The following is a 7,997-nucleotide window of genomic DNA, read 5'->3' on the forward strand; positions in this document are numbered from 1 at the left end:
GTCAAGTAGATGAATCAATATGAATCCTCAAGTTCTAGTCAATTCCCAAGGAATGACTAAAGTTAGTGGAATTCAAATTAATCAGCAAAGAGAATGATTATCAATCAACCAAAGAGCTTGATAACTCAAGAGTCTCAACCAAAGCCAAGAATATAGAAAACTAAATTAAAATCATATCTCTGAAATACCTCAATTTATATTAGATAAAAGATATCAAATCCAACATGAAAAAGTATAAGATAATTGAGTAAAGGAACATTGAACCTGTGATGAAGAAGAATTAATCCCAATAAGATAAATCCTAATCCTAAAAGAGAGGAGAGAGCCTCTCTCCCTAAACTACATCTAATCCTAAAATTGTGTATTATTCATTAATTGTTCGCTCTCTTTTGAATGAATGGATTCCCCCACTTTGTAGTCTCCAATCTGTGTTTTCTGGGCTTGGATTTGGACCAAAAAGGGTCCATAAATCGCTGGGGGTGACTTCTGTAAATTCTGCAGATCGCGCATGTCACGCGTCCGCGTGGGTCACGCGGTCGCGTCATCTGGAGTTTTGCTCTTCCACGCGGTCGTGTCAGTCATGCATCTGCGTCATCTGTGTTTCGCATGAGCCACATGTTCGCGTCATGCACGCGTTCACACAGATGCCAATTTGTGCAAAGCATGCGTTCATGTCGTCCACGCGTTCGCGTCGCTACCATTTTCTTCAAAAACCCCATTTTGTGCTTTCCTTCCATTTTTGTATGTTTTCTTTCCATCCTTTAAGTCATTCCTGCCCTATAAAACCTGAAAGTACTCAACACACAGATCACGACATCGAATGGTAATAAAGGATAATTAATTTTTATATTTCTAAAGCCTAGGAAACATGTTTTCACTTATGTCATATCACAAGGAAGGAATTGTAAAATCATGCAAATTCATATGAAATCACTCAATTGAGCACAAGATAAATCACAAAATAGTGGTTTATCAACCTCCTCACACTTATACATTAGCATGTCCTTATGCTAAATCCAAGTGAAAAGAGAATGGAGGTAGAATTGTGGAATCCAATGCAATACAATCTATTCTAAATGCAAACTACCTAAATGAGTCATGCAATTCTAGTTATTATTCACTTATATACAAAGCTTACATGTAGTTAAATTGATTCATATCTTCAAAGAATCATATATGTACAATTAAAGCCAAATCATATTAAAGCACAGTCACAATTGAGTTGAGTTAAGATAGTTCACAACTTACAAGGCAATTAATAATTAAATATGGATATATGAGAATGAGCTCTTGAACCCTCACTAGATTTTGTGTTTACTCTCTAATCAGTCAGTGTTTGGGGTTAATCGTTCTCTTCTTTTCTAGTCATGCTTTCTAAAACTTTGTTCTTCATCTAACCAATCAACAATTATGGAATATAGACATACAAAAATCATGAGGTCTTTTCCCAGGTTGTAATGGGGCTAAGGTAAGGGTAAGGATGTATATATATAAGGCTAAGTGAGCTAACAAAGTGAATCCTTGATTAGTCTAAGATCTAACTTAACATACATACTTTATATAATTTCAAAGTTCATTTACCTACTTACCTAAATTTTTCCACTTTTGTATTACATGCTCATGCACCAAATTTAATTTTTGAATTTTGTCCCATGTGCATTAATTCTTTTTATTTTGCATTGGGGAAATTTTTGTATCCCCTTATTTAATTACTTAAATTTTTTTTTCAATGCACATAGTAATTTAATTATTTTGATTTCACATAAGCATGCTTCCCAAACCTTGAAATAACTTATTCAATTTAATTCCCTTTTTTTTCTATCATCCCATGTTTCCATAAAATTTCCCATACTTAATTTATACACAATATCTATCTTAAGCTAACCAAGGATTCAACTTGGGATTTTTATTTTGTTTTTCTGCTTAAGGCTAGTAATGTGGTTATAAAATAGAAGGAGGGGTAGAAAGGCTCAAGGGGGCTAACAAAGGTGATTGAAAGGGTAGGCTATTTGGGATAAGTGAGCAAAAATAATTAATGGCCTCAATCATCTCTTGGTATGTATCTATATTCTATATTGGACATATAGATTAAAACAAAGTAAATATTGCAAGCATAATAAAGAAGCGCAAAACACACAGGAATGAAATTTATGGTTTGATGTAACCATACAATTAAGCTCAAAACTCACAGGCTGTGTGTTCTCTAGCTCAGAAATCATATATTAGTTATGTATGTCATGCAAGTAGAAATGAAGAGTTTCCATTCAACTCAATGTAAATCTTAAGGTGGACCTTAAAATCTTAGTATTCCTCCTTGAAGAAATGTTGTTAACTAACTAACATGTAATGCTATATATACAAGGTGTATGGATATTTGATTCTGATATGCTAAAGTCTTTAGTTTACTCCTTTTTATTTTCAATTAAACCAAACTATCATATGCTAAAAGGGTAACTATACTAATTAATCCTCTTGATTATAACTAGTAGTCTAAAACTGCAGATTAAGCTAAAAATATCTAAGATATATACAGCCCAAAGTGCAGAATGCAAAAATACAACAAAAGCAAAAAGAGAAAAATGTGCAAATAAAATACAGAAAATGAACAAAATAAGATAGAAGAGTCTGTAGTGGTTCACCAAAAAAAATATGCCAGAGATGGCAACCACCCCACACTTAAATAATAGCATCGTCCTCGATGCTCACTCAAACTGGGTGTGAAGAAGTGTCATCTCCGGAAGGATGGGCTACCGGTGTCTCTGCGAGTGGAAGGGGGTCTGTCTGCTGAAGGGGAGGCTCAGTCTGTAGAGGAATCTCTGGTCAGCTGGCTGTATCGGATTGGGTTCCTCATGACGTGATGCAGCCAGCTCAGGTGCTGCCTGTGCAGCCTGGGTATGTACCTCCTCCTCATGATCGCTCGCCTCCTCCTCAGATGTCTCTGATGGTGTGTCGGGCTCGGAGGGGGTGTCTCCACTGGATCGGATCATCAACTTGAGGTGCTCATAGCGTTGCTTGTGGCGACGTTCAGCCCTCTCATAACGTCGCCTGTTGTGACGCTCAGACCTCTCATATTGCTGCTGGTGGCGGTGTTCCATTTGGTCCAGGCGCTCAAACAGGTGGCACACAACGTGGTAGACTGGCTCTGAGGCAGGTCGAGGTGCTGGTGCCGTAGGTGCTGGTGCCGTAGGTGCTAAAGGGGCAGCAGAGGATGTAGCTACCTCAGTAAAGTCAGTGAGAAAAGGAGGTCGGTAGCCTAAAGCCTGAAACTTTCTACTGTGAGGGATGATCTTCATGCAGTCCGCGGCGGATGGCTTTTCATCAATGATTTCCCAAGGCACCTCAGCTCGACGACCCAACTGAGTAATCAAGAATGGAAAAGGGAGGGTGCCTCTGACATGGACCCTGGCCATGTAATACCGAATGAAGCGGGACAGATATAGGTCATTACCCACCATCACACACCAGATGAGGGTAATCATAGTAGCTGGCACCTCTATCTCATAAGTGTTCGGCATTACGTAGTTACTCAGAATCTACTACCAAAGTCGAGCCTCATCATTCAGATACATCAGCCTGATTTTCTTAGGTACCACTTTGCTCTTTCCCATGACCCATGGAATAGTAGGATCAATAGCTATAGTCCATTTCAATGCATCCCAATCAAAACTCATGAATCTCATATCCTCCTCAGCCTTTTGGTAACCGTCTGGCTGATCTGATTTAGGTGGGAGCTGGAGGATGTCTTCAATTGCTTCCTTAGTAACTAGAATTTGTTTGCCTTTGAGCTGTACTACATCCATGGATGTTTTATAGTAGTTACAGTAGAATTCTCTGACCCAGGATGAGTTGATCTCAGTCAAGTTTCTCTCCAGGAAGAACCAGCCTCTCTATATAATTTGGTCTGAAGTGTATTGCTTGAGTTCTTCTCGAATTTTGAGTGTCCTTTCCAGGTATAGGTTCCTGGATGTGGCAAAAACTGGGTACTTCAGCTCATAGTATTTGTTTGTAAATTTTACTGGGTCAGCTGCATGTACCAACAAATAAGCCTTTTCCTGCGGGGTAAAGTTCTTTTCCCGCCAGGAATCATCATGCAAAATGTCGAGGATGGTCATATAGGATTCGCCTCTTTTCCTTTTGCCAGTGGTTGCTTTGCCTTTTCCTTTGCTTTGAGGGTCAGACATCCTGAAAAGCAGAAATTTCAGGATATAATTGAAGAACAAAAGTAGGAAAACAAGTAGGCAAATAGAATATTCACAATATAAGCACAGAGTGGCAAAAGAGCAAGAGAAGCATGAAATGAGTCAAATATATGTGCATTGTGGATTGTGTTCAAGTGGAAAAGTCTGAAAATAGAAATCACAATCCAAAATATATGATAAGTGGAAGTCACGTTAATTAGGTAAAACAATGATCATGCCCTGAGTTAGACAGTTAAAGTAGTCAGGTAAAAAGAGAATTCAGAAAGTTAAAATGGTTAGTAAGTAAAAAGGAAGTTAGAAAGTGAAAACAGTGAGTTAGTAAAAAGAAAGGGAAAGTAAGTGGCACGATGATGGGTTTCCTAGTTAACAATAAATTCACAATTTGAAGAATAATGAACTCAAATTCAAGCAAGGCTTGCAGTATATTGATGATAATTCATATAGATAAAGGAAGTGGAAAAAGGAGAATGAAATCATCAATAAGCAATTAAATATGCAGGCAACCAAAAGAAATAGGAATACTAGCCCAGGCATTCATGAATTGGTTTGGTCACAGCCAAGTAATGCAAAATACTAAATTTCCAAACTCAACACATGAATGGGGTAGAATAAAATAATTTGCAGAAAATTGGGCAGCATTCTGGCTAAAATTGGATGTTCCCAGGAAATAAATAGCAGGAAAAATCAGTTCATAAGAGATTAAAAAGTGCTACAAAGAGTCACAAACAGTAGGAACATTAAAGAACAGTATAACAGCAGCATGAAACATGAAAGAACAGCATATGAACAGTATTAGAATCACAGCCAGATCAAAATTGCGAAATAGATAAAACAAGTAACAAGAACGGTACAATTATCAGGCCTAAATCCACTAACCATATCCTAGCTACCTAACCACCGAGAATCCACTACAATCATACATCTCTAACTATCCTAATTTGAACAGAATCTGAAAAATATGCAACTAACTAACTAATGATAGAGGAATCGATGTTCGGTAGAACCTGGTATGTGTATGAACAGAGGCATGGATCAGAGAGATGGTGGGGGTGTGGTGGTGGTGGCGGCGACACGGCGGCGCGGTAGACAGCGTGGCGGCGGTCCGCGGTGGAGGTAGGGGCGATTCGGTGGTTGGGTTAGGGTCAAGGGAGGTATGGAGGGGAAAAGAAGAGGGTGACGGGTTGGGGTGGTGGATTATGGGTGACCGGTGGTAATGGAAGGCAGCTCGGGTAGGGGCAGTGGCGGAGGGTGGTGGAAGAGAAGGAAAGGGGGTGAGGGGAGAAGAAGAGAAGAAAGAAGAGAGAGGGGGAATTGTGGTGGTGGCGAGGTGGTACGACACGGTGGCGCAGGTGGCTGGTAGGTGGTGGTTGGTTGCAGAGGAGGGGGTGCAGAGGAGGAAGGAAGGGGGGCTTTGGGACGCGATGGGGTTAGGGTTCACGTGATTTGGGTTTAGTGATTTCAAATCAACGTGAACGCGTGGAGCACGCGATCGCGTGATTAGGGCAAAAAGGGGATTGATGCGGTCGCATTATTGACGCGATCGCGTTAGTTGGGTAGAAGATAAGTGACGCGGACGCGTAAAGCACACGAAATTAATTTTGAAAAAGGGGTTAGTAATTTTCAAAAATTAGAGATAAGATAAGATTAAAATTAAAATTTAAAACAAAAAAGAATTTTTGAAAAAGAGATGAGTATTTTCGAAAATTAGAGAGGGATAGGTAGTTAGTTGGTTTTGAAAAAGATAGGAAACAAACAAAAAGTTAGTTAGTTGATTGAAAAAGATATTAAAATCAAATTTTGAAAAGATAAGAAGATAAGAAGTTAGATAAGATATTTTGAAATCAAATTTTGAAAAAGATAAAATTTTGAAAAAGATATGATATAAAAGATAAGATAAAAAGATATGATTAAAAAGATAAAAAAGATATTTTGAAAAAGATTTGATTTTAAAATTATAATTAATTACTTGACTAACAAGAAACTAAAAGATAAAATTCTAGAATTTAAAGATTGAACCTTTCTTAACAAGAAAGTAACAAACTTCAAATTTTTGAATCAATCACATTACTTGTTAGCTAATTTTCGAAAATATGATGTAAAAGATAAGAAAAAGATTTTGAAAAATATTTTAAAAAAATTTCAAAAATTAATAAGAAAAAAAGGAAAAGATTTAATTTTTTGAAAAAGTTTTGAAAAGATAAGATTTTTAAAATTGAAAATTTGACTTGACTTGTAAGAAACAACTAATTTTTAAAATTTTTGACTAAGTCAACTCAAATTTTCGAAAATTAGGAGATAAGAAAGGAAAAGATATTTTTTTGATTTTTGAAATTTTTTATGATGAGAGAGAAAAACACAAAAATGACCCAAAACATGAAAATTTTGGATCAAAACACAAGATGCATGCAAGAACACTATGAATGTCAAGATGAACACCAAGAACACTTTGAAGATCATGATGAACATCAAGAACATAATTTTGAAAAATTTTTGATGAAAAGAAAACATGCAAGACACCAAACTTAGGAATCTTTAATGCATGGACTCTAACAAACGAAAAATGCATATGAAAAACAACAAACAACACAAAACAAGAAATCATCAAGATCAAACAAGAAGACTTGTCAAGAACATCTTGAAGATCATGAAGAACACTATGAATGCATGAAATTTTCGAAAAATGCAAGAAAATTTTTTTTAAAGCATGCAATTGACACCAAACTTAAAAATTGACTCAAGACTCAAACAAGAAACACAAAATATTTTTGGTTTTTATGATTTTATGAATTTTTTTGGATTTTTATTAATTTTTTTCGAAAATAAAGTTTAAAAAAAGGAAAAGAAAAGAAAAATTTTGAAAAAGATTTTTGAAAAGAAAATTACCTAATCTGAGCAACAAGATGAACCGTCAGTTGTCCATACTCGAACAATCCCCGGCAACGACGCCAAAAACTTGGTGTACGAAATTGTGATTCCTTTGTTATTGTATTTTGTAAAATTCATTGCTTTTTCAACTATGTGTGGACACAACTCTTCAACTTAACCAGCAAGTGTACTGGGTCATCCAAGTAATACCTTACGTGAGTAAGGGTCGATCCCACAGAGATTGTTGGTATGAAGCAAGCTATGGTCACCTTGTAAATCTCAGTTAGGCAGATTAAATTGGTTTATGATGAGTTCGAAAATTAATAATAAATAGAAAATAAAAGGGATAGAAATACTTATGTAAAGCAATGGTGGGAATTTCAGATAAGTGTGTGAAGATGCTGTGCTCCTCTCGTATCTCTATTTTCTTATTACATTCATCCAATCCTTCCTACTCCTTTCCATGGCAAGCTGTATGTAGGGCATCACCGTTGTCAATGGCTACATCCCATCCTCTCAGTGAAAACGTTCCTATGCTCTGTCACAGCACGGCTAATCATCTGTCGGTTCTCAATCAGGTTGGAATAGAATCCCTTGATTCTTTTGCGCTTGTCATCACGCCCAGCCTTCAGGAGTTTGAAGCTCGTCACAGTCATTCAATCCCACAATCCTACTCGGAATACCATAGACAAGGTTTAGACTTTCCGGATCCTCATGAATGCCGCCATCTATCTAGCTTATACCACGAAGATTCTGTTGGGGAATCTAAGAGATATGCGCCCGGCCTAGAGTAGAACGGAAGTGGTTGTCAGTCACGCGCGTTCATAGGTGAGAATGATGATGAGTGTCACGGATCATCACATTCATCAAAGTTAAGTGTAACGTATATCTTGGAATAAGGATAGAAGAGAATTGAATAGAAAGTAATAATAA

This window comes from Arachis hypogaea, chromosome 10 (assembly GCF_003086295.3).
Source record: "Arachis hypogaea cultivar Tifrunner chromosome 10, arahy.Tifrunner.gnm2.J5K5, whole genome shotgun sequence".
NCBI classification, from domain to species: domain Eukaryota; kingdom Viridiplantae; phylum Streptophyta; class Magnoliopsida; order Fabales; family Fabaceae; genus Arachis; species Arachis hypogaea.